We start from the raw sequence: 25252 nt of genomic DNA, 5'->3' as shown, positions 1-25252 counted from the left end.
TGCCTCCATCTTGTTTGGCCTTTCCATTACTTTTAAATTGAACTCACATATGGCAAATTCAGGCAATGACATACAAGAATCAACACGTTGCACACTATTCCACAGCACAGAGAATTTGATGACTTAAGTCAAATGTCTATATTAGTTTTACTATCACTATATGATATTTCTAACAGGTTTTCATCTAAGCATTATTGTCAGAACACCACGATGGGTGGAAACTCGGCAGTGCCGTTCACCCCTCCCCCCAGTTTCCAGCAATGAGGCGGCAGCCACAACACTAGTGGCAGCAGAGCTGCTGTTCCCCTATCTCTGCCAACAATCTTCTGCTTTTCGGGAGGTGGTGGTGAGCAACGTCTGGGAGTTGCCCCAAGACTCTCCAGCAACAGGCTCTGGATAAGTGCAGGGGGGCAGGTAGCCAGCACACAGTGACAAGCACGCTCCCAGCCTTTGGGAGGGGAGCTGCCTGTTGCAGCACAGGACAGGTCAGCTTCCCTGCCTACTGTCACCCCTGTCTCCTGGTCAGCCAAAGGACAGGATGACATGCTCAGTGAACAAACATGTGAAGGGAGGGGCTTGAGATCCAAGAGACTTCATTTTTACATAATTTTTCTCCCAACTGCCCCATTCTCTGAAAGGCCACAAGAGATCATGAGAACAGGATCACCAATTCCTCTTCATGCTGGGTGAGGCAGGACACGCAGAGCACACATACACAACTATGGTATTGGCTTATCATTTTTTCCATGCGAAACAAATGTCTTCCCATTAAGAATATCAGTGCTGGAAGTGGTTTAAAGGTAATGGCCACTCCAAGAGAACAAGTCTAAGGACTTGAGAGCCACAGACAGGAGACAATCAGGGCAGGCAAAGGTGGGAAAGCTCTGATTTCTCAGCTTGGGAGAAGGGGGGGAAGAGAATTCTTGATGCCTACAGACTGCTGCACCTGGGGATAGGTACAGGCACAGTGGAGAAAGTTAGTTTGAAGATACTTGAATACTAATGGAAAAGAAGGCATGGGGATTAGCCATCATTTGAAGATGAAGACGATGAAGCAGGAGATAGGTTAAAGGCTGTTTCAGAGAACTGCAGAGTAATTTTCCATTACCTTTGGTCAGACATATAAAAAGACACATACAAAAGTCAGCACTCAACTGGAAGCAGCTCGAAAAGTATCAAAGAAAGAGAAATGAACCCAGAGAATCAGCCTGAGGAAAGCATACAAGATGCTCATTAACATGGCCAATAAACTGGTAGGGAGCTACTGAAGGGTGTAAGGGGACAGAACCATCAGACAGTCCCTGAAATACTGAAAAAAAACCAGGTGCAGAGGTGGCTAGAAAGCTGAGAGTGACCACTGCCAACATCAGAAGTTACTGCTTTCTCGGGTGTGCCTGTGAAACACATGGGAAAGCTGTGGATGCAGCAGTAGATGGATTTACAGACAAGACAGATATGGGAAGGAGTGGAGAGTTCAAGATCAGGGCTGCCCACAGCTTCACTGCGAGGGAGGTAGATGGGAGGTCAGGAGAGCAAGGAGATAAAAACCGTGGAGATAGAGCTACGCAATACGGACCTGTGAAGCCGTCTGTCAGCTCAAGCAACCAGCTCTTCCTTACCAGAAGAGCGTGTGGTGATAGCAGGCAGTGTGGTGCAGATAGTGGGTGTGGGACCTGGGAAGTGGGGAGACTCAGTCCTACATACGCTCATGGCTTGACAAACAACATGTCCTCTGATGCTTGTCTTTGGCCACCTGTTGACAGGACAGACAAGTGGTGATGCATAAGAGGTGGTCATGATTACAAAGGAGATCCATGGACATTGATACCTGTACAATATAATTTAGAAATTTGTGTGGTGTGGATGGATTGTTACTCTCGTGGTCCCCAAATGACAAGCACATAATTACCCCTTGTAATGGGTCTGAGAGGAGGGAAGAGGGGAGTGTCAGTTTCTCTAACAACCAGAACAAGGGAAAATCTGTATATTTAAGCTTCCTGTTGAAAGGTTAAACAAAAAGATTCTGTTCAGCTGTTAGCAAATCAGCTGAAGAGAAGCTGGGACTCTGGGCTGCTCAGCTCTACTGAACACTAAGAAACAGCCTCAGTGCTGAGTGTGCACAGCCCCACAGTTCAGTCCCACATTGTACAGGAAATGCCTATAGACATAAAGAGAGGCCACGGTAGGAGGAAAAACAGCAGAAACTTCTTTGCCAGCAAATGAACAACAACAACAAATTGAAATTCTGACCAAAATACAACCCAAAATGTTTCCAGAAGAAACACATTCTTACTCCATTTTATTTCAAGAGTATCAATCCCTGCAATAACTGGATTTAAACCTCCATGTGATAAAGAAGTTGGCCTTTGTGCTTATATGAAGGATCACATTGTGATCTGAACATCTGACAAAGTCCCTCAACCAGGAGCTGAGGAGGCTCACACATGTTCCAAATTTGCAGCTCAGACCCTCCACTTTAGTGCAGATCAAATCTTTGGAGATGCACAAAAGAAAAATACAGCCCTAAGACAATAGCTAGATCCAGGTTCTGGTGCCTGTTGCTGCAGCCTAATGCAGAGCGTGGGGTGACCATGAGTCTCACCAGGCCTTCCTGCAGTCATGAAACAACTGCAGCATGTCCCAATCTATTTACCTGCAAGTACTAGGTATAATCCGTTTAGATAAGCCCATTACCATGGTACGTGACCTTTGGACTTTGGCTTAAGGCTTCTACTTTCCCTTCTGGAGAGAGCACATCATATTTCACTGTCTATTTTATTTCTTTCTCCCTTATTATAGTTGTGCTCAGTATCCTACACAGATTGCTTTTCCTGGAGGCATAAACAAGCAGATAGAATCTAGGGGATGTTTAAATAAAGGGAATCATTTCAAATGGTCTTTGAATTAATAAGTATATATAAAGATAAATAAGAAACATAAAGATATATAGGACATACAGGTAATACAAACAAATCATGACGCATCTGTCCAGTGTGCTCTGTTTATGTGTGCACTCAGTGCTACGATATCCTCGAAAGCAATAGGCCTCCATTCTTCATCTTTCTGGAGACACCTGTGATCCCAACTGGGACACAGGAAATTTTCCACCATCTCAAGTGAAGGATGGGTTGCTAGATAATACATTGTGCCTATTAGGAAGAGTTTATCCTAAAAGAATACCTAAAAGGCACAGTCTACCTCCTTGACTTACTGAATCTAAGTTGACAGAATATGCACTTCCACTGTAGCCCCTACTAATTAGCACTAGAGAAAATAACTACCAGTTTAAAGATGTTGGTGACTTGCAGGCAGAATGGGTCACTTGTTTTTTAATGCTAACTTCTCACCTATCTTCTCTCCTCCCATATTCCTGCCAGCCACTGACCTTCCTTTGATCTGCTATAGATTTTGAAGGCTGTCTCCCTTCTATTTTCTGGACCTGTGTTCAGAAAGAACAGCTACAGTATTCTTTGTGAATAACTATGAACAGCAACTGCTTCTGAAACTCCTATGGAGATGGGCTGAACCCTTCATGCCTAATCAGCGCAAGATCGAGTGGGACCCTCAGCACAGGGTGAGCTGGTTTGGTGAGATACTTGGTTTTATCTTTTATCGCAGTCTTCTCTAGCACACAGTCTGAATAGATAATGTAGAAATTTATCCATCAACATAAATTAGACATCAAAGTTGGAAAGATTTGATCCACCTGAACAACTACTACAAATAAATACTTGCTCATCCTCCTCCCTTTTCTCACTATGATAGTCTGGGTTTAGAAACAGTGTTTGATACTACAGAATAGCTCATATGAATCACATTAATCTGTCTTTTTAGGGAACTACTAATGTACAAGCAACTGTAATACATTGACTTTCCCATTCCCTTCCAAAGACAGGAATACAACTGTGCTGTGGTACATTGGCATCAGATGCTTTAAAAGCTGAGTAGGGCATCTCAACTGAATTACACAGTTCAAGGGAAACTGGGACTACTAAGCATATAGAAACCATCTGACTCTCCACAGAAAAGTTATTACTCAAAAAGTTTTTGTGCTTACTGAATAATCTGATCTCAGGCAACTGCAAAATGGTTTTCCTTCTCTCTTTGAATTGAATTTCAATATGTCCTTGCATGAAGAACATAATGAAGTACATGCCTATGGCAAGTGCTGTTTAAAGCACTGTCCTTTATTCCTAGAGACATTTCCAGGAAATGCAAAGCTGCAGAATAAAACACCCCTGGCTTTATCACAGACTCCCTCTTCTGTGTCACTTTTTGCTCAGGGTATGACACTTGAATAAACAGTATTTAGCGCAAACAGCGCAGGGTCTGCCCATCTCTGAGCCATGCAGGAGAGAGTTGTGCCTCAATGGAAGGCAGACATGACCGGGCCTGTAACCTGAAGGCATTGCACAGCATTTCAGGAAGAGTGCAAGGCACAAATCCAAAGGCCAATTCCTTCACCTGCCAAAGGTGTGTCTTTAAACAGGCAACAATCAACACCAAAGAGACAGATCCTGCTGTTGGTGTCAACGCTGTAGAAGTATAACTGTCCAAGTTATACTGCAGTAGCTGACAGCAGGATTTGTCCTTCTCTCTGTTCAAAAATCCCATCCTGGGCAAAGTGGGACCTTTAAAGGAGATGACCAGGCATACTGTTCATTCATGAGTGGCTAGAAGCTCACTCTGGCTGTTTCATGTGTGCCTGAACACAGTCTTACAATCAAAACATAAAATGGCATTTTTGTCTCTCTGAAGTGTCATCCAGGAAGGGCCCCTCAGGCTACACATCTTCCCAACGAATGCTTGCTTAGATACAGAAAGCTTTCTGGGTCCAGTGGTAGCGCCACCGGGGGCAACATGGCAGCAGCATGGAGCAGCTTGCATAAGGGGCCAGACTCTCATTAGCGTCTCTTAGCCAGGGCTGCGAGATCGCTGCCGCTCCACCCTGAGGCCCAGGGAGGCATCACTATTTCTCCAGCTCTGCCTTTACTGAATAACTCAGCTAATAGCAACAGATGAAGTAGTGATTTTCTGATGTTTGGCCAAGCTGTTAACATTGTCATTCTAGCACATTTTAACAAGTACAGACAGGTATGGGCATTAGTCATATTTCTAGAGGCAGTTCTTTTATTTTTCTCTGTCTATTTTTTCTTTTCTATCTTATCCATTTTTACTGGGCTTCAAAGCCCTCAGTAGAAACAGATGTGTGAGTGTTATAAAATTATATTGCTAAATCAGGGCTGTTTTCCAACTTTATACAAGTTGTATGTCAAAAGACACTACAGGCAGGAGGGCCAATTGTTCTGCATTGAGAAAAGCTACAATAAGAAATTGCAGGCTAAGAATCGAGCACCTACTGTTAGGGCATGCCTGAACTAAAACTGCCCTCCCAGCCCTAATTTAGTTTCTTCATATATGCACCTTATTCTGTGGTGTACAATATCCAGATTGATGTTAGTGAGTTTGGTGGGACATCTGACTCAGCAGGCATTGCACGCGCAAGCTTTTCAATACTTTGTCACATCTTCAGTCGTCAACACATGTTTTCTAGCACCATTAAGTGTACCCCAGAGGTGACCTTTATGGTATTAGAATACTTCAGAAGCATATATTTATTTTCCTGGGGCTCCTCTGAGCAGAAGTTTGGCCTGCAGTCCTCAGCAAGGCTGCGCCACTAAAGGTTTGCTTCAGTAAGGTTGAAAGCGCTCAAGCCTTATGTGTCCCCTAGACTTGAATGAAAAGGTGGTATATGAAAAGTTTCTGAAGAAACTCTTGCAGTGAGCTTGGTTTCTTAGCAAAGTACTGGGCCACTACCCTTGCTTATAGCAGCTGTTTGTGTGAGAAGTTCTTCACATAATGTAAAAAAGAATCCAGTTTCTTCCATTTGTGCAAGTCAGCCTGACTCACAGTTGTTATTCATGAAACAAATACAAGTAAAAATCACTCAGGAATGGGAATGGTTAATTATAGACAATAGAGCTGTGAAGCTTGTTACCAGCACCAGTCAGTCCTGCTATTGCTTCCAGCTGAGCAGCTCGGGCCACAGGACAGGGGCTGCATGCTCCAAGACAGCAGCTGAGCAGAGCGTGTCCCTGCCCGCAGCCCGCCTGCTCCTTTGTGGCCCAACAGGCTGCAGCAGCCGTGACAGCAGGGCTTGCACTCGGCAGAGCAACAGATTGCAAAGCATCCGGCGATACCAGGGCCACGTGTATGTGGCAAAATATGCTGCGATATGAGGAGGCGAGCTGCCTGCTGCACTATGGCAAAGCAGATTGCATAGCATTAGCACTGGTGACAACAGGACACTCATTGTGTGGGACAACAAGTCACACAGAGAATGTGCAAACGCAATTGGTTGGGCCCATTTAACATATGCACAGCAGAGTGACATATGGCAATTGGTGACTTTCCTGCCACAGATGCTGAAAGGCTTTGTTTCACTCCAGTGTGTGGTGCAGATCCAGCACATCGTTTCCCCCTTCAGTGAGGGGCAGCGTGAGTGCCAGCAGCGCTCGCCCCCACCTTCAGGCACCGCAGATTTCCAGTGCTGCGAGTGCTTCTCGCTGCGCTGTGTGGGCTTTCTGTTTCCAAAACCCTAGCCACCAGCCAAAGCCTGGGCATGCTGAGAAATACAGCTAGTTTAAACATATGGCTGAGATGAACTCCCTCTTCAGCTCCTTTGCCCCTTTTCGTTTGGGTTTCTGTACAATTTTATAGTACCACAGCCTGAAACAAACTACTTCTAAAAATGTTTAATTTTTCATTAGAACCTCTTATTTTCAATAGTTTCTCTCTATTAACAATACAAATAGATAACTGGATTATTATAGTGACCAATAGATTATTTCTTCAACTCCATTAAGCAAATATTTAAATGGAAGTGAAAATTGGCAATGCAGAATGATGGCTTCCTGGCAATGGGACAGAAACAAATGGAAAGGGGTTCTATCAGCTTGCTCATGCAGGAAAAACATGAAGGAAGATTCTGAGATCCTGGTATGTGTTGTAGCTACGTTCACCTGCGCAGAGCCATGAGATGACAGTCTCACGCAGTCTGATGACTGCAGCACCAGACCAGGGTTAAGACAGGGAGATATACTCTCCTCTCTGCCGCTGCCCACCTGCCTGACCACTGGCAAATCACTTCAGCTCAACAAGGAACAGAAATAAAGACCATGATGCTCATCCCAGTGCACTGCTTTGGGGTTGCCTGCTGGCTGCAGAGTAGAAGGTGGGGTAGGAGCTGACCTTTTAACACTGGATCGTTTCATGTGGGCCACAGAAAACTCATGAGCCAGTAACAGCATCCATCAAGCTGAGGACTCTGGGGTCAAAATCTTATTCCCTACTTCTGTCATTATTGATCTTTGCTCACTTGTTTCCATGGTGAAGAAGAATCCAAATCTACATAGATTTAAAGCACTTTGTTTACAGGCACACAGGGGGCCAAGCAATCAAAGCCAGATGATAATTAAGTGCCCTCTCCTGCAATGGGATGGGACTTGATACATGTTCTGTCTTCTCCAGATTTCTGCTTGACCAGACTGTGAGATTGCAGAGCCAGGCTAAGACATGGAGTTGGCAGCTGCTGCCATGTCCCACAGGTAAGTAGCTTGAGAGCTGCCCAGCTGAGAGCGGTTTTCTTTGCTTTATGCTCCTTTTGTTTTTTAAGAGCTAGTGAAGGAAATGTGTTGCTTCAAACTGGGCTGTGGAGTAGCCATAGCGTAAGTTAAGGGGCATAACATGAGGTGCTGCTGACAAGCTGTGCAGGAGCAAGAGGCAAAATGACAACTGTGAGTGCTGAGACTGCTTTGAGTACAACTAGCTTTACAGCTGCAAATCTCTGCTGCATTCAGGCTGCACGGAGATCACCAGAGGGCTGAATTATGCTGGCTCCAGAATCCTCAAAGTAATTTGTCACTGTGGTCCTCAATAGATCCCTGAGTTTCTGTATTTCCGTGCTTTCCATTCTGTATTTCCATGTATTTCCATATGAACATGTGTGGTAAGTCTGATTAGTTCTGACTGCATCATATTTACTCTGCAAGCACCAACCATCTGTGCAGCAACTGTCCGATACGTCCAGGCTGCATCAGACCCTCTGGACCTGTGCTGTGGCATTGATGCACACATTTACAGAGCTCAGACAATACCTCTGGCTGACTGCCTCATCACTCAAAACCACTATTTCACGTGCTCTGTTGTGATGAAATCCTAGAAACACAGCTTCAGCCCTCAGATTTGTTCTGGAAAAGTGTAGAAGTGGGGAACAACACGAGGTGCATTTAGTAAAACTGAATTTGCAGTAGTCCTGTCTCTGTGGCATTGAGAGCCTGATCAGATCACATCAACTGACAGGAAAAGGGCATACGGCAGAAGAGTTTTACCTTGAGACTAGCTCCCTCTGCAGCCTGATTTTCAGCACCCAGAACATGGGAACATTGTACATCTTTTTAGAATAGGATAGGATAGGATAAAATAGGATAGAATAGAAGAGTTCAGTTGAAAGGGCCCTTCAGAGATCACTAAGTCCAACTGCCTGACCACCTCAGGGCTAAATATAAGTTCAAGCACATTAATGAGGGCATTATCCAAGTGCCTCTTAAACAGTAGCAGGCCTGGGGCATCAACCAACTCGCAAGGAATGCCTATTCCTGTGTTTGACCACCCTCAAAGTAAAGCCGTAGTTCCTCATGCCCAGTCTTTAGACAAACACTTGTTTGACTGCTACTCACAGTTGGATAAACCTCGGAAGGAGTGGAGTCAGTCTGGGAAACCTGTGCTCCCCATTCTCGTCAGGGTGGCATATTAACTTGTCTAGTGTTTTCCAGTATCACAGGGATGATACAAAATGACCACAGTGATCCAGACTGAAAAGCAGTCCGTCTTTCGATTTAAAATTATGCCTCTGGAAGGAAGGTGACATCAAAAGCTGGTAAGGTGGTAAACAAGGAGGTAACTTCTGAATTTCCCGGAATAACCGAGCGCAGAAGCTGGCCCCAACACCCGGACCACGCAAACTCTCTGCAGCGTTTCCCACCCGTTGCCTCCAGCGGGCCAAGACCTGCCCGGCAGGGCCCCAGAGCGGCGGCAGAAGCGGAGCGGATCACCTCAGTCCGCCTCTCCGCAGCCCCGCAGCGACACCCAGCGGCCCCAGGCTCGGGGCTGCTCCCCGGAGCGCGCTCCCGACGCGGCGAGTCCCCTGCGGCGCGTCCCGAGGGCTTGTGTCCGCCGGCGGCGGGGCCCGGCGCTGCGCTGGGGCTGTCAGCTCAAAGCCTTTGACCTGCGGTGGGATCGCGCTGGTGGGCAGGGCGAGCACGGAGCAGGAATGAAGCCAGGGAAATTCCACAATTTATACCACGCAGGAGATCAGATTAGATTATCACAGTTCATCCTTCAGGGCTGACGACTGTGAATCTGATGGTGAATCAGTAGCTCCTCTACCTCCCCGCCCTGGGTGGCTCAAAGACCTGCTTCTGAGCGCTCGCTGTCTTTATTACACAAGACACTGTAGCCGCTGGCCACCTTTCTCCGTTCCCATCTGCCTGGCACCCGGTACAAATCACAGCGCTGCAAGAGGGAGCTAACAAACTCCCCAGCAGTGCGCTCATGCTTCATCAGCCAGGTCAACAGGTAGGAGGCATCTCCCTGTACCAGGGCTTTTCTCCCCAAAAGCCACCACATCCAGACGCATTGTCTGCATTGAACACAACCCACCGCCAATATGTGATTGGGTTAGTGCAAGCCATTTGCCAAGCCAGCGAGCAAAAAGCATCACGAAGTAAGATTTTGCTGCTACATCTGCGCTGCATCGGCACACGAGGGAGCTCAGAGAGGCAGGCACTGCCAAGGCAGACTCTTGACTTTACCATGGCTGCACTGAAAACAGATGAATGTGGTATTGTCAACTTCAACCAGCCAGAATCTATGCCATGCATCCAAAAATCGTATGATAGGATTTTTAAAAAGAACGATTTCAAGGAATTTTGCTTTACTTTTTGGTGTTTCCAATCTGCTGTACTCAAGAGAATGGAAAACATCCCTTTTAGTATTTATAATCATAACACCTCTACATCTCATGCAGTCCTCCAGGTCTGGCTCTTAGGCCAACACTAAACACTGAGCTGAATCATAAAACTGGGGGAAGTGTCAGCACTGACTAGGGTGCACAATTGCAGAGACAAACCCCATGCAGGCAGGCACCAGCAACCTCCCCTTCTCCACTGGACAGCAGCCAGCTTGTTGGCGAGTGCCTCTTCAGCGCTCTAGACTCAGTGCTGAGAGCCAGGGCAAGCAGCAGCACAGAGCCATGGTCAAAATACGGTATGTTTACGCAACCAGTACAGCTACATTGCCAATGGCATTTAAAAGAAAATGTAGCACATTTCTTTGACTGCATGAAGAGTTCACAATGCTTGCAAAGTTCAGGGCTGCTATGTGAATACAATACAGACAGCTTGGTTTTTTCTACTTTCTTTATTCTCTTCAGGACTTGTATCTGGCTATTTTAACAGTCACTCCTGGAGGCCGGAGGGATGAATAGTTATTATATATAGAAACCTTCAGCTAGCTTAGAGTCAAGAAAAAAAAAAAAAAAAGGAAGAAAAAAGAGTAATTGTTCCAAATGGTCAAAGCAGAGTCCACCTAGTGAAAAAGCTACATCATATCTTTCACAAAAGCAACAATTTGCTGGTAGCATAAATTGCTTGTGTGCTTTAGAAAAACAAGATACAAACTGGTGAAATACGAAGACTAGTCCTGAACGCATGTTATCTCCTATCTGCTGCCAGTAATCAGTAATGTAACTTGGCTTAAGCAGCCACACCTCATTCTCTCACGCAGATTTCCTCCAACATGCATTTCAGCAGTAGACACACATATTAAAACTAGGGGTGAAAACACATTTTCAGTGCTTCCCACTGGAGGAAAAGCTCATTAACAACACTGCAACAATAATTTGCACAGACTACCTTTTCCAAGCACAGCAAAAACAGAGGAAAGCTGACAAAAGTATAAGGCAAACAGTTGCCCTGGGGTAACCACTGGCTTAGAGTCCACGCTGAATTTGGCCGCCAAGATGCAAATTGGTACAAGCAAGCTCAAAGTAGTCTAGCCAAGTCCAGCAGTTAAAAACTGCAAATGAACATTTGGGAGATTCCAACATAGGCTTTCTACTTTGCAACTGCTTGCCAGAATATCCCATTCTCCTGTAGTCCACCCTCAAAGGACAGCTGGAAGGAGGCCTGACCATCTGTACAAACTGTTCATCATGTTATGTGACATTGAAAAGAAAAGTGTACAGTCTGGCAAAATACTAGCCTATCATGCTAATCCCCACTTTTTTTTTTTTTTTCTCTCTCTCTCACAGAGCTGCATATGAGGCTCCAAAAACTTAGGGATAAACCTTCAAGTTTGGCTCCCTCAGACTGGCCATCCCTAGCTACAGGTGGCCAGCTGGGGGTTCCCAGCCACCTGGCCTCATTGCTTGATTTGCTCCAAGGACAAGCCCATCTGCTGGCTTCGGTGGCCAGCCTTCTCCTGCCATGACTGCCTCATCTCTAGCACACAGAAAACATGCACTGGAGTGTTTGTAACTCTTAGAGAGTGTGCTGCCATGCACTCTGCTGTGCGGCAGGAGGTGTGTAACTGACATTTGTGGATACCATGCGAAGCAGCCATCAAGCTTCTTGGACCTCCAAATGCTGTGCATAAATGGGGCTGACACACTGGGTGGTTTAAGCAGCTATACTGCCTATCTTTGACAGTAACAACTGTCCACAGCCACTATCAACAGTCTTGGCCTCTCCCTTCGACTGATAAACTGCATACGGGAAAATACCTGCAATGCTCCTAGCACTCCCTTCCAGCTTCCCTTCTGCTACTGTTTTGATTTTATCCCAGCCATCATTATTCTACACAACACAAAATAGGAGACTAATATGTCATAAACCTACATGCACTATGGTCCAGACTGAAAGGTATAGCCAAAAGCTTCAACAGCATGTTTGTATGCAATGTAAATATGGAAAGGCACAACCTAATACTATGAAAAAGTAACCCACCACTTTGATGCTTTTGTGGGATTTTCATGGGATTAAGGTATGATCTCAGCTAAGGGTCTTATCATGCAAATGGCACAATTTAAACCAGTTTATGCTAAAATATCGGTTTTCAAAGAAAGCATTCTGTTCATGATGTGCTAAAAAAGTATCATGGGCTTATGGCCCTCCCTGTTTGCAGGTGAGTGTTTGATTACATTTCTGTTAAAGAGGAAGCTGAAGCAGTCAATATGTTGGAGAGTATCCATGAAATAGAAGAAAAATTACATTCACAAGAAGCAGTGACCAATGTTCTCATGTCTTTTTTTATCACCCTTGTTTCTTTCCTCTTTACAGTCCCAGTCTCATTCTTCGAAGTTTATGCATCCTGTATTTCTCATGAACCTTTTGAAAGGATCTTTCTGTCCTGCAAAACGTTTATCTTCATGCAGACAGAGCAGTATACACCTTCAAAAGAGTACGAATGCTTTCTTTACTTAAACACATCAGTAATTATTTTGCTATTTTAATACTGAGATAGATCCAGATAAAACTATTAGGTTTGGACTTTGGCTCTGTATCACAGCTTAACTGTTTTCAAGAGTGAGCTAAATCAGACATGGGTAGAAGCATCCAAATAAACTTACATTTGGGTCTGAAGTTTGCTATTTCAATTTCAGGTGTTTTGATCTGGAGCTTTGATGTGCTCCAGAATAAAACTGAACTGCTGGCTGAAAAATCCCCTAAAGCAAAACAGAAGACTAAACAACCTTTTGAATAACCTTCATGAGTGAATCCTATATTTGTTTTCAGGAAGTGCTCAGCTGCCTGTAGCCATGCCTCTCAGTGTATAATCACCAAGCACAATTACAAGGATTTTCCCCTCATAATGTGACGTAAGAATATTCTACAAAACAGCCAAAGATTTCAGCAAGTAGGAGTTCAGACTACAAATTTATATTTCCGAATCATTTATGTTTTCTGCCAGGTCCTACTAAATCAAAACAAAGGTGACAGTAGAGCAATGATAACCATGAAAGAGATTCAGCACTAGAATGAAAAATGTAAAAGAGCTTTAAAAGAAAAAGGAAGGAACAGTAGGGCATCAGTCTCTTGTCTTTCCCCAGGGCTTCTTTGCATCTCCTTGTTTTACTGATGCTATCATCTCTTTCTATCTTCTTAAAGCTCATCTGTGGTGCGAGGCAGTTTTAGCAGTAATGTCAATCCAGTGAACTAAACTAAGCAGTTCAAGCAGGATTGGCCTGGGGCCACAGATTTCAATGGGAGCTGCTGGATGCTCAGCATGACTGACAGTTAGGCTCTTTGTGGATCAAAAATCAGAATAATTTTGTTCCATCTGGCATTTTTCATGACCCCCACTGTGCCCAATATTGCAGTCACAACGCCTCACATTTTAAAAATCACTGTCCTGGTTTTGGCTGGGATAGAGTTAATTTTCTTCCTAGCAGCTGCCATGGTGCTGTGTTTTGGATTCAGGATGAGAATAACGCTGATAACGCACCGGTGTTTCAGCTGCTGCAGAGCAGAGCTCGCACAGAGCCAAGGCCATTTCAGCTTCTGGTACTGCCCTGCCCACGAGAAGGTTGTGGGTGCACAAGGAGCCAGGAGGGGACAGAGCCAGGACAGCTGACCCCAGCTGGCCAGAGGGATGTCCCAAACTGTGCTGAATGGTAAACTGGGGGGGGGGGGGGGGTTGGCCGGGGGGAGAGAGCGATGCTGCTCAGGGACTGGCTGGGCATCAGTCAGTGGGTGGTGGGCAATTGCATTGTGCATCACTTGTTTTGTATGTTCTTTTATCAGAATTATTATTATTTTCTCTTCTTTTCGGTCCAATTAAACTGTCTTTATCTCAACCCTTGAGTTCTACCTTTTGTTTCTGATTGTCTCCCCCTTCCCACCAGGAGGCAAAGGGAAGGAGTGAACGGCTCTGTGGTGCTTAGCTGCCTGCCAGGTTAAACCCCAACAATCACCCCTCCACTAAAGGCCTAACAATTAACAAGCATGTGAACAAATAAAACAGCAACAACAACCAAATTCTCACATATTCCAATTCTTTGACAATCAGACTGAGTCTCCTTCCACAGTCCTACTTTTTCAGAGAGTAAATACCCCAGCAATGCTCTTTGAGGTATGTCATTTTTAGACTCCCAAATCACTAGTAACTCCAGAAAATGTAGATGGGTGTCAAACTGCTCAACTCTTTTCTAGGTCTTTCTAGGCTTCAAGGTGTAAGATCTACTGGAGTACAAAAAAGTTGATCTCTAAAGAAAACTGAAAAAAAGACAGAAAATAGCAGATATAGTAGAGATGGCAAAAAAACACACCTTCAAAGATGGAAAAACTGAAGAGAGATAAAATTGTAGGAAACAAACAAACAAAAAAAGCTGAGTTGAAGGAAATGAAGTTTCGGAGTAGGAACACAAGAACTGCTGGACTTTGCAGCAGTGTACAGCCCAGTATCCTGTCTCACCAGTGGTGAATGGCAGATGGAAGAGTAAGAGAATGGGAAAAGTATATAGCACTTTTTCTCTGACAAAGCTTGCAGAGATACACAGGCAAACAATTTCCTGAACCAGAGACAGTAACATTTGTGCATAACAGCTTTTAATGGAGCTTACTTCCATAAAAGGAACTAGTCTGAGTCCAGGTAAACTTTTGGCATCAACACCCTATGGCAATTAAGCCAGCAGTGTAACTTCATTGTGTATGAAAGTAAGAAAAGAAGTGTAAGAAAAGAAAAGAAAAGTAAGAAAAGAAGTATCTTTTCTTGCATATTTGCTACCTATTTCTTGAACTACGAGAAATAGAGAATGCTTTCTGAGTCACATTCTTTACTCCATATATGACTTCTATGCTTTTATATCTTGTGCCCACTCTGTTGTCTTTTTCTAAGCTAAAAACCTCATGTAATTCAGTCATGCTCAACACAGAAGGTGGTCCATACTTCTATCTTCCTTTTTTTTTTTTTCCTGCAAATTCCTTCTGAAAGAAACTGGTAAAAGATTTAGCAATTTTTTTTTTCACTTTTATGTTTCTGGAAGTGCTTTCAGAAGCTTGATGACCCTTACCGCATGCAAACTGAGAATGCCTAGTATCAGCATCAGGTCCCAGGAATGTATAAACTACAGCATGGATGTTAACACAGAAATGATCTTCTTCTGGGTTCTGTGTCTTAGTGAATATGAGTATTGTACAATGTAGTGAGCATTGTAAAATGCTCAATGCACAAACACTGTACTGTCACATATGTGAAGTTAGCCTTTTTCTTAGCTCTGAATCATTTGAGGCAAACAACACCAGCTCTGTCAAGGTAAATGCACAGTTAAGAAAGTGCTAATTGTAGATATTTTAAAGATACAAGAAAAATGCAGAAAATTCAGAAATAGACAAAAATAGGAAGAGTCTGGAAAAAGAAAATGATCTCCAGATGGAGGACAGGGGAATGCCAGAAGTCTTGAAGATTTTTTATTTTAATCCCAATTCCCTAAACATTGGATGTTGTTTATAACACAAAATTGCTTGTATTGTTTGAATGTTACTGCCTGACTTCTAAAGCGATGAAACAAGCTGTGGAAGCCACAGCAGGGTTCCCTTTTAAATATTAAATCAATGCACTACATCTGCTGAAATCCTGGAGAGCCCAAGGCAGCAATGCCACATTCCACTGTCTGTTCTCAGCAGGAGCTGTGTGGTAAATGTCCGCATTTAGTTTCAAAGTTTGGCTTATTAGCTGTCATCCTCTGAAAACTCTTTGGAGGCTCTTCAGTCAAAGTGCTAGAATGGACAGTTCTCCCCTCCCACCTTCAGCAATATACAGTGGAGGCTGTGAAAACCTTGGACATACAGGGGAAGAGAATTCAACTGAGCCTCTTGGACACTTCAGGACTTGATGGAGGCACCATCCCAAGATGGTATTTTAATGTTCTTGTTTGTTTGTTTGTTTTGTTTTTTTGAGAAAAGTTTTCTACCTTTTTTTCCCGTGCTGACAGGAAGTTCTCTGAGCTGACCAAACTGACCAAAATGTACTGACACGAAAACTGCAGAGGAGTAAAGAAATCATGAAAAGCTCCCAACACCCACATACGGTCACTCCTAATGCTAAAAAAAAAACAAAACAAAACAAAACAAAAAGGTAAGAATTTACTAAACTCTCAAAATGCTTGAGGTCTGTCTGTCTTCCCACTGCTTATGCACATGCACACAGGAATCAATCAAGTTGGAAACAGAAAGCCTAACAAAATACCATCAAAGCTCTGTGCAACACTATACTCAGCCCTGTGCAGCTCCACTACTGTCCACTCAGACCTTCCCAGCAACACACATTTTTTAATGTACACATATTATTTTAATATGTCTGCTTAGGTGCAATTAACTCCTTAGATTTGGGCCTCATAGTAAAGTACCTTGGCCCTTCTGCAAATTGACTGGGGAGAACATAAAGAGAAGAGTTAAAAGGACATTCCTGCTTTCCAACCCTGAGATGTTGCAGGTTTTCAATGGGTGCCATCCTTTGACATGCTGTAGCCTATTAACATCAGTGTCTTTGTTTCTAAAATCAAAATGATTCCTGTTTGTCAAGTGGGGACGCTGAAAGAATGCATTAGCTAGTCATTGCTCTGTTCCTAGGTTTAATAGTAAAAAACATGTCAGAAGGAGTTCTTGCTTCATGCGTGTGATGTGGTGCTATTATTTTCTGAGGTGGTAACAATAAGAGTTGATAGCAGAAAGCAGTGAGCATGACAAGCATATTCCTACACACTGGATGATCAGTTTAAAAGGACTGTATGGTCCACAGTATGGTTTGCCAGACATCTTGTATAATATTGCATTTTCTTACTACAATGTGATATCCTAAATCTGACCTGAAACAGGACATTTTTCCTTCATTTTCACAGCATCCATCTGCGTCTCTGGATACTCAGTTTCTTGGCTTTCCAGGCATCTGGCAAAGTGGCCACTGCATACACACATATACAAGGATAAAGTGCACTGACAGACTGGTCTGCCTGTGGTCAGATGATGTCTGTCTTGGGCTTTGGGCTCATCTGAACAGCACTGCACAGGTGACACGGTCATGAGCAATTTGCCTGCCTGGTACTGCAGAGGCACTGCACCCAGAGCTTCCAACACCTTTATAGGCAGCATGCCTGAGGTATTACAGAGAAAATTTGGGCTCAGGGTTAAATCTGAGTTAATACTAGGTGTTAGAACATGGTTGCACCACCCAAGTCTTTACTGATTGAGTCCAAGACAAAAGATTTCATTCTAACAAGCAGCGAAATTGAAGGTAACTTGCAGTGTGACAGGCAATTTGTTGAATACAAGCTACCACAATGGGACAAAAGAGTGAATGCAGTGCCTGGATTTTGGTGGAGGAGCCAAAATTCAAACCAAGTACATAATTACTACATTTGGTACTACTACGGCAACTCTATGGTACTCAGGTCCAGTCCTGAGAAGTGAACACATATCAGACAGCATACTGAAGAAAAGACAGTGGAGAGCTGTGAGAAGGATTAGAGGGACTGAGAAAAAAATGCCTCTCAGGAGAAGATAACCAGAAATAGAAAGAGATACAGCAATTGGAACCAAAAACCTACAATATTCACATTTTTCAAAAGGAAGTGTAACTGTTTGGAAATGCATACCAAGATTTAAAATGGATTTTGCTTCATTAAAATATTTAAATTCAAAATTGTTTGCATTTTCTAAAAGATGCTCTAGTTCAAATAAATAAGAGAGTGGACTTTGAAGATCAGCTCTTGAAGTGGGAAGCTGAAATCTACAGAAAATGATCCCTTCTGGCCTGATGTATGAACACAGCTTTTTCCACAATTTTGGCTGGTTTTGAATTCTCCTTTCCTAATTATACTATATTTTTCAGATGTACACAAAGCAAGTCTCTAAATTTTCAGTTGAAACTATTAAATTTTTGCTCAAAAACAAATTAAACTCCAAAACACTAATTTCTTCCAATATTCACCTCCTAAGGAAGAAAATTGCATTTCAAAATAACGCAGAGATTAGAAGTGATACCTCTTGACAAAAAAATAACAGTATTCACTATCCCTTTAATCCCTCCTTTAGCCTCATTAATTTTTCCAGCTAGCTGATGTCCTACTTTAGTTATTCCGGTCTGCCCAACTGGATCGATCCCACTAGTCTGATTTCTCACTTGAACTGTGACAGCATTGAAGACTACCATAAGATCTGTCTGTATCTCAAGAGAAGGGTGAAAACTGGTGATATGCCCAGAAAATCTGCAGGGTCTATGAGCTCAGCTGCAAATGCTGGTGGAAAGGGTGAGCTGGTCAGAAGCTGAGTGGCTGCAAGGCAGCTGGAGGGACAGCAGAGGCTGCTTGTGTGACAGGCAAAGATGCCTCTTCACTCAGGGGCCCCCATCCATACTACGAAGGGAGCTACAAGAAGGGGCTCCAAAATCCAGAGCAGGCTTGGTAACTGCCCACTTCTGCTACTCTCACTACCCAAGTCACTTCTGAAGGGTCCTTAGGATGCTGAAATCCACACAGCCTCTTTGGCATCTTTTGCTGGCAGGATAGCTTTGAATGAGGGGATAAAAGGATCACCTCCCTCATTGCTTTTCACACCTACGCATGAGAAACTGCAAGGGAAGGACTGAAATTTCCCCGTCCCTTCTACTGGGCTCTTGGCCTCAGCCCTGCTCTGTATGTTAGGGGAATGCTGAGCACATGAGGACCAGTTAAACTCCAGTCACTGCTGTCCTGAACGTTTAAATGACACAAAATCACCCTGCTGTAAAACAAATACTTAGCATATTGGCACTGCCTAGCAGGTGAGAGGGAGGCTGTCCTATTTATTCCAGTCTTGACACTGAGTTACCTATGGCAGCTGGCTGCTCACTTTTCAAAGTCCCAAATGCTTCCTAACATACAAGAAGGGACATGCAAAAATATCACTGCATTATTGAGCTTGAAAATTGGGATATTAGAAGAGTTTTTAGGCAGAACTGATTAAGAAATGTTTTATTTAAAGCAAATGTTGGCACCATGGAAAAGTTAGATCTTTTGGTTTGGTGGGAAAAAAAAAACCAACAAAAATATTCTGAAATTCTGCAGGTAGTAAATATTTCTGTCACATCTTACAGCAACTGTGCTCCCATCCTCTTCCTTAACCTGTGATGCCCACATGATTTACATTGCTCACAATGCACCCGTCTCCTGCCCACAGTGCAGGGAAGCAGCTGGATCACAGGCATCCCTAGCTATTACATAACGCTGATGATGTCATCTTACAGAGAGCAGATAGGGCAGGAAACAGCTCTGGTAAGGTAAAATGTCAGAGCAAATGCATATGAAATATTTTTCTTCTAGGATAGCTAACTCTTTTATGAAAAAACAATAGCTTTTTGGAAGAAAGGAGAAGTTAACGTAAGTTTCATGTGGCAATGGCAACTATCTACTTAAAAACAAAACAAATGAATAACAACAACAAAAACTAAATGCAGTAAAGGAAAATCTATGTTGATGTGTAGTGGTATCAATTCAGATGTGAGGAAATTGCAACTTCCTTAAGGGAACCAGAGCCATTCCCTTGCAAGGAATTATAGTTGCCTGCATGAAGGCAGAATTTGGTTCTCAAGTTACCATATCACTGCATTAAGACTTTTAAGGTAAAATAAAGCTTAAGCTCATTTTACTTTCCATTGTATAATTTACTCAGCATGATCAAATACATGGTGCATAGTAAGAAGACATAGACATGCACTGTGTAGCACTGTACAGCTCTTAACACCCTGCTACATTCTGTCTGCTGCTGCTCTTACCTAGTATGCTGCTTATATGGAATGAGGACCCATGAGCAGGCACTGCCCTGAGACCACAGACACCAGGCTGGTACCTGGAGGCTGTGCCCTTGGTTACTTTTCCTCCTGCTGCTGCTGATCCTGCCATTCGCTGTTATCTGAATTGAAACCAAAAATGCGACTGCTTTGAAAGGGGAAGTTCTGCTTTTGTACTACCTAATGCAGGCAGCTGAGGAGATGGCGCACGTGTATTTGATATAGGAGTATTTGCTGTGAAGATGGAATGTATTCAAAGTATCAGAGTCTTTCCAAAACAAACACCCAAACCAACCAAAATAATCTATCTAACAAATCAACCAAAATAATCAACCTAACAGAAAAAGACCAGCCTTTTACAAGATACCTCCATGTACATTCTTGACCGATGCATTTTTCAGTATTTTAAAATACACGTATTCTTAATGGCAGCTGCAACTTTCAAAACTCATGCTCAAATCTCTGCTGCTTTGTCATTAAAGGGAGAGAACCTGCCCTCCAGGGCTGTGCTTATTACACTTTTCTCTAGTGGCACAGAGACAAGGCAATTTATGCTCAGTCTTGTAAACTTTTTTTCCTTGAATGCTGAGAAAAGGGTGGGTGGCTTTTTTGGCAGAGCAGTTCTGTAAACCTGTGATGAAAATATTTTGACTGCTTAGTCACCCCAGTTCTAATGAAGGGTCTACTGATTGGTCTGGACATGCAAATGGGGCTGGGAGAAGGGGTTAGGAACGGGAAAAAAATTAGATTGCTTACCAGTAATGGAAATTAATTAGTTAATGTTTATAAAGCATTTTGAGATGAAAAGCAGTACATGAGCCTAAATACTATTAAATAATTGAAGCTCACTGAGTGGGGGGATCATGGATTAACAGCAGGGACTTTTGTTGTCTGAGTGTCTGACTGTTAAGCTTGTTTTGCTTATAACTAACCATTTGTGAAATAGTCACGAAAAAACATCCAACAAAACCAGTGCATCAGAACTGCTGATAAGACCATGAGCACAACAGCATGGGAGTTCTGCCACAAATATAAATCTCCCTCAGGTCAAACACACTGTAAAAGACACAGGAAATGAACACTCACGCATCAGGGAATGAAATTCTGACATCATGTTAATGTCTGTTCCTAAAAACTCCATCAGTCCTGAATAACGCCACTCCACTCTGAATCTCCTTGGAATATTCACTAAAGAAATTACCAGCACTGCAGTACATGCAACAGGAATAAAGCAAGTATAGCACCAGTAGTCATTGCAATTACTTCAGACACTTGTAAAATATCAACAAAAACCTAGAGCCAAGATTTACAAATCATCTAGCAAAGACTGCAGCTCTGAGCAATAAACAACATGTGCTGTGAAGAAATCTTGTTGCACAAGCTTCACTTCTAATAGGATTGCAAAATTAGTGGATGCAAAGAGTATGACAGGTTTGTGCTTTGAGGATTTTATTAAGGCATTTCCTACAGCAGCTCCTTGTCATATTTCAGCTCAAACTGCTTCAGACATAAGTAGTCACTAGATGGAAAATTGGCAGAAGTTACATAAATGAAGGATAATGATCACCGGCAAAGTGTTAGAGGAAGTGAGAGAGTCTAATGGAGCACTGCAGGGACTGCTAGTGCATGTTTCATTTAGAAAAACTAAATAAAATTAATAGAAGTTCCAGGTCTGATGCTGTTGCTAGGGTGAAAAGTAAAAAAAAAAAAAAAAAATGCGTGGGCTAGTTAAAGGACAAAGCACTCCCTAACCATGTGGAGTACTACACCTAAATAGTCACCACAAAACTTGCTCAGTTCTCTGTGTTTCTCCACAACAACATATGAAATACAGGGAACAAATTTTATTTGGGTGAGTCCACTGGCAAGTGTTATATGCTGCCAGAAATTCAGACGGATTTGGAGGTAGATGAAAGTCTATGTGCTTGAAGGAAGTAATCTAAACCACAGATAATGAATGTGAAAGAAAAAATTAAGTATTTGGGACTATTTAGGAGAGGTACTAAAGTACAAGTCTTTGATTGCAGACAGGAAGTCAGTTGATAATTCATTGCTGGTCTGGATATGTGTCATTTTCTGAGTTAAGACTCTAAATAGGTCTATTTAGAAAGTTGCATTTGATTTGAAGAAGGGCAAGGAATGGTGGAAAACCTCACCTGCTCTGTTGCAGAAGAAAGATTTTTCTAATTCTTCTCCATTAAAAACTTCTAAGAGGTATCCTAATAGCATTTTTCTACACCAACCCTTAGCACAGAAATACTATATCAGGGAGAAATAATCTTAAAAGTTCTTTTGAATGCCATTATAAAGGACTCCCTAAGGACACAGAACTTGGAGCTATACAATAACAACTGCCCCTATGCTAGATGTCAAAGAGGCTATGAAGTATGAATAATAGTGTTCCTTCACATTCTGATGCTAGAGCTGCTGATTGCTACCATAGCCAGAGTCCATCTCTGGCATTAATAAGCTATTGTGATCAATGTTTAAGGATGGCTGTGGAGAGAAGAAAACCAAACAGATGGAGGCCGTTAGTGCAGAAACCACTAAGTCCAAAATTTACTGTGAAAGAAACTTTCTGGACCCTTGGCTGACCCCAAAAGAATACCTTTTTAGGCACTCCTTCTTTCCAAAAACATGAGTGTCGACTGCAAGATAACCAGCTCCTGGCAAGAAGGGATTTGATGGCTAACACAGGAAAATTATCAAATCACTTTCAGAAGTTAGAGATTTGATTAGATAGAGTAAAATCACTTCCTTTCACTATCAAGAACTATAAGAAGTGTAGAATTCAGTTTCAACACACAGAAAATGCCCATGGATGCTGAACAGAAAACTAAAAAAAAAAATGGTTTCCTGTCAAAATATTTGTTTACATCCTTAATTTTAAATACATAATTCACTAATTTCAAGAGACTACTTTGATTTAAAAGTGACACCTTGCCAAATGAGAATCACTTTCATCAAAGTACCATCAAAGTAGTCTGCAACTGAACTTATCCTCGTAGCAAAACACAAGGTAAATTCTTGTGAATGAGAAATGAATTAGATTCACTTCTTAGTACTTTCACGAATGAATTCTTCCTTGCAATCACATTTACCACACTTAATTAGTTTTCCTCTTTTTACATTCCATTTAATTTCATTTCATTACCAGTAAAATTTATGCAAGTCTATCTACTGCCAGTGTGTGGTAAGTGTGTTGTGGTGCTGTGGGAACCTGTGGCTGATTTGCTGTGTGTGGGAAGACCTCAGTGCTGAGATCTGGCAGAGCTGGGCTCCTGCTGCAGCACCTGCCGTGACCTTTCTGTGATTAAAATATCATGCTTAATGCTGCATGGACATAGTAGTTTATCTTGCGTGACAAGACTTCTGCTCTATAATGGGATTCAAAATGTTGTAAGAACACTATTATTACCAGCAAAAGCTGGTTATAATTCCTACTGAAATAAATTATCTATGTCTTGTTGAAGAAGTTCTTCCTTTTCTGGAGGATAGGCTTGGAGGCAAGGTGCTATTCAAGTCCTATTCAAGTCTTCAATAATCATTTTAAATGAGATTTCAGTGGTGTCTGGACACTGCATAGGAGAATTTCACCTGGGGAGTATTCATGACATGGATTCAAGACAACCTTAAAGCTCTTCTGCTCAGGAGGTTTTCACTAATTATTTCTAGTGCACTTTTTATGTTACTTCTTGAAACACAGTTCTCAACATTTACCTCTTCAAATGGCAGCCTCACTCAGTTGCCCTGTCGTACAGCTTTACTTAGCTGAGTACCCCTGCTGAAGTGAAGGGATTGTTCACTTTATTAGTAATCATATGGCCATTCCTGATGTCCTGGATAACAGAGCCACAACTCTCTAAATACCCCAGGAATCTACTAGGGACTGATACTTGAGAGAGGACAGCTCTGTCGCTTGACAGAGTACAACCGTCACTATGCATGTGTCACTGAAAGACATACTTACATGCACCATGAAATCTGAGAGTAGGGGAAAAGGGAAAGAGAAGCATAAGCATGAGCTTGTGCAGCTGGAACTACTGCAGGAAGACCCAAGATGGAGAAATGATATGAATAGTCGGGGGCAGGGTTAGCTCCAAGATAAAATCACCTACAGACAATAACCCATTTTCACTTCTCATAGCACACCAGTGAACTGGCATTTGCTCCATCCGGCAGAACAAAAGCTACCTCATGAGAACAACTGGCACTACCATGAGTGCATCTCAGCAGACATAACAGATATACTTGTTTACGTAGCAGATAGCAATTCTACTCTAAATAAAAAATAGCAAGACTGAGCACAGATTTGGCAGGACACCTTGTTACATGCAGCCCCGTGGCCAGTTACCAGTCTTAACAAAATGTCAGAACAACCTTCTTTGATAAAACAGGCAAGAGCTCAGATCAAAATGGACTGCTGACTATGCCTTCTCGGCTAACCCTTGTGTTAGCTTACCAAACTACCACCTGAAGTGGAAAGATGGTGCCGGTTGTGCTTTCCAGCAGAGACCCCCTGAAGACAGGGCGGAGCCTCCCACTACCGCAGTGTTCTCCGGAGGGTCGGGACCCTGACACACTGCTGTGGTGGCTCTGGGGACGCCGGAATGAGGAGCCTGCTGACCGGCTCCCCGAGCTCGGCCGTCACCCCGCGGTACACGACAGGGCCGCCCTTCCCCAGCCCAACAGCTGACTTTGTGCTTTCCTCTGGCACTGAAAACCGAGCCAAGGACCCAGCGTCCCACGCAGATTTGGGCAAACGGAAAAGTCTGCGCGGGGAAGAACGTTATGTCAGGAAACGTTTTATTCCGCTGGTTGTGGAAAAGCCTGTACTTGCCGTGCACGTTTGCGGGGTGCCAAGAGGGCCACCTGCGCCTGGCCGTGCCGACGCGGGCCGGCCGCTGCCTGAGGCAGCCGCAGCGCCGCCCGCCGCCCGCTCAGGCCGCTTTTGCTGCGGGACCCGGCGCCGGCCGGCTGCTTCACCGGCGCCTCATTGCCTGCGGGAACACCCGGGACGAACCTTGAGGGGAGCGCGGCGCGGCGCCCGCCCCAACGGTCCTTCGTAACGGTCGGCGTCGCGCGCCGCCAGGGGGCGGCAGAGACCGGGCGGGCGGGGGCGCGGAGCGAGCGGGAGCAGCAGAGGGAACCACGTCTGCAGGGAAGGCAGCTCCCTCACAGCTCCGCAGGAGCATGGAGAATTGCCGTGTTAACTCCACAGCAACAGAGGGGTGAGGACCGGGCCCAGCCACTTCGAGGCTCCCAGTGACTGCACTGGGCCTTGGAGCAGGCTCGGCGAGGGGTGTGTCCCACCGGGAAGTAGTGGAGAGACACTGTTCTCTCTGACACCACATGAAATCAGTTTGATACC

The 25252-nt window shown here is 43.6% G+C and overlaps 1 long non-coding RNA gene across 17 annotated transcripts in view; it reads right to left on the bottom strand.

The window, feature by feature from the left end:
* The window catches only part of LOC310899701, a 158142-nt gene that overhangs the window by 8905 nt on the left and 123985 nt on the right, over positions 1-25252 (bottom strand). The window contains exon 4 of one of the 17 annotated variants that reach the window (XR_014584563.1): positions 1577-1753. The exons of the other annotated variants lie outside the window; for them this stretch is intronic. This is a non-coding gene — a long non-coding RNA (uncharacterized lncRNA). The remainder of the gene's footprint in view (positions 1-1576; positions 1754-25252) is intronic. 17 annotated transcript variants of the gene reach the window in all.

This window comes from Anser anser (assembly GCF_964211835.1).
Source record: "Anser anser genome assembly, chromosome: 5".
Classification (NCBI taxonomy): Eukaryota; Metazoa; Chordata; class Aves; order Anseriformes; family Anatidae; genus Anser; species Anser anser.
This window is presented reverse-complemented; position numbering and strand designations above follow the sequence as displayed.